The sequence below is a fragment of the Pleurodeles waltl genome, chromosome 5 (genome assembly GCF_031143425.1).
Source record: "Pleurodeles waltl isolate 20211129_DDA chromosome 5, aPleWal1.hap1.20221129, whole genome shotgun sequence".
Taxonomy (NCBI): Eukaryota; Metazoa; Chordata; class Amphibia; order Caudata; family Salamandridae; genus Pleurodeles; species Pleurodeles waltl.
The window spans coordinates 1,193,877,753-1,193,880,127 of NC_090444.1; the positions used below are offsets into that span (position 1 = coordinate 1,193,877,753).

A 2,375-nucleotide genomic window follows, 5' to 3' on the forward strand; every position below is an offset into this window, starting at 1 on the left:
CATAGTTGGTTAAAAAACATAAGAATTCCTAATGTGGCACAAATGAATGCAGGTAGGCTCTATTATAATTCTATTGTTTTCAACCAAACATATTGTTTAGTACACATGATTCCTTGACACACTAAAGCCCTATTGATATCACAGCTAAATAAATGGGGAAATATATGAGTTGAAAATTCATCTTTTCTCCTGACACAAATCAAATATGCATTAAATGCCAAGAACATAAGAAGAAATACCTATGAATAAATACAGGCTTTAATGTCAAAAGAAAAACATTCTATAAAATCAGGAGCCCTAATCAAGAACAAAGTGTGCCTGTGTAAAAAATCATCTGAACGCTTTTTTCACCTCTGTTTGTACCTCCACGTTTCTTTAATTTCTATGTCTAATCATCAGTGTGCGTACATGACATCTGTTGTGAGTACCTCAGTTGTATTACATTCTTTATCAATTAGTGCACTTCTTTTTTTGTGCATAAGTAGAATTATTTTATTTGCCTAAAATGACAAAAAAAAAAAAAATTATATAGGACTTGGGATGAGCAGCTTGCTTTGCTACATCCTACACAGTTCAAGGCATCTCAATTTTCATCATGTATTATAAATAAATCATACTGTTAAATCCATTAATAATGGTACGAATGGTGCAAAATTGGTCGATTGAGTCCATCCAAAACAGATGTTCCGGCTGGCATTCGGGCCACTAATACAGAAGTACAGGTGGTCAAGTATTGTGCTCAAAATATCTTCCCTTTCTTGTTCTTTTCCAGAGTTCTGGAGGAGTTCTGCTGTTGAGCTTCCCAACTCAACTTCTCATCTTCAAACTGACGACTTTTCTCCTTCAGCTCTTTGTGTTGTGCTTCTAAATTCCTTTTCATCTGCCCATGACGCCGCTGGAGCTCTGCTTCAGAGTCCTTCAGTTTCTGATCTTTTTCTTTAACATTCATTTCAAAAACTTGCTCCATTTCCATCTCCATTTTTTTCATCTTGTTTACAAGGTCTCTTCTCTCCTCTTCCATTTGTGCAAGTGGGCTCATGCCGGCAACAGTGTCATATTTTGTTAGCTGGCCTTTATTTTTATTTTTATCACCTCCATTGCACGTCACAGCTTCCAGTTTTCTGTAGGCCTCGTAATGTACATTGTCAGTTACATCTTTTAGGTCTTGCATGTGAGTCCTTAACACATTTCGGAGAATTGTGAAATCACAGTGTTCACCGTTTTCCACTTCTGCAACTCCCCAAGCATACTGCCGCCGCGGACTCTTTTACCATTCACTTCAATTACAGTATTACTACCAACCACAGCAGGAGGTAAACGGTCCTTGATTTTTTTTTACAATCCTGCTTTCTTCTTCATTATCTGTTTCGGGAAATTCGTAAATCTTAATTTTATATTCTTGTATTTCTTTCATTATCTGTCTTTTAAACTGTTGACACTATTCTGGCATGAGTGTGTCTGCTTTGGCAATAAGTGGAATGGTATAAACTTTTTCATGCAAACGCTTCATGAATTCTATATCCAGTTGTTTTAATCCATGACCTGAAGTTGTTGTGAAGTATAAACAACACTGGACTCTGTTGTCTGGAATTTGTCGTCTGTTGACACGAGATTCATCACTTAAGTAGTCTTCAAATTTACTGTCAATGTAGTCGATGACAGGCTGCCAGCAATTACTATTGTACACTGCGTCTCCAGATCCTGTTGTGTCAACTAGGGTAAGCAGTAACTGTACTCCGCCTTGTTTGATCGAAACTTTTGACTGTTGAATCTGCACAGTTTTTTTTACTTGATGCGAGGGCCCTGGACATTCTGAGGAATACAAGTCTATTAAGAATAATGAGTTGATGAGTGTCGATTTTCCCAATTCAGATTCACTTCCAACCATAGGCGTGAACTCAAACCCCCTTTTCACAGACTTTCTATGGACTTGATATGGAAGATTTGCAAAACCCATATAACCTTCAAGGTTCTTCTTTTGAGCTACCATGGTGGATACCGCCAGGAAGCTACACTGCCACTAAAAAGGTCCCACCCCCGTCGCCAGTCCTGACTGACCAGACTTCCTATCAGTGACCCAGTGCACTTCTTATTAAGGAGTTCCAAACGGAGAACATCTGCCCAGGAAAGTGGACACCATCATCAAGGACCATGTTTGTGTAATTGGCAGACCTGCCACAAAGTCATATTAACAATCAAGGCAACAAGAAGATGCAGAGAAACATAGTACCTGCGAAGAAGGGCATTCCAATGACTTTCTTGCCAAGGATGGAGCCATGCAATGATTAACCATATTGCCAGAGTGATCAGGGCAACAGACAATGCCAAATGGCAGCAAAGACCCTGGATAAAACTGCAAGATGTGACTAACCAGA

At 38.9% G+C, this 2,375-nt stretch overlaps 1 pseudogene; it reads right to left on the minus strand.

The window, feature by feature from the left end:
• Positions 1–739: 739 nt before the first annotated feature.
• Positions 740–2,020, minus strand: LOC138297371 (septin-7-like; annotated as a pseudogene).
• Positions 2,021–2,375: the final 355 nt, after the last annotated feature.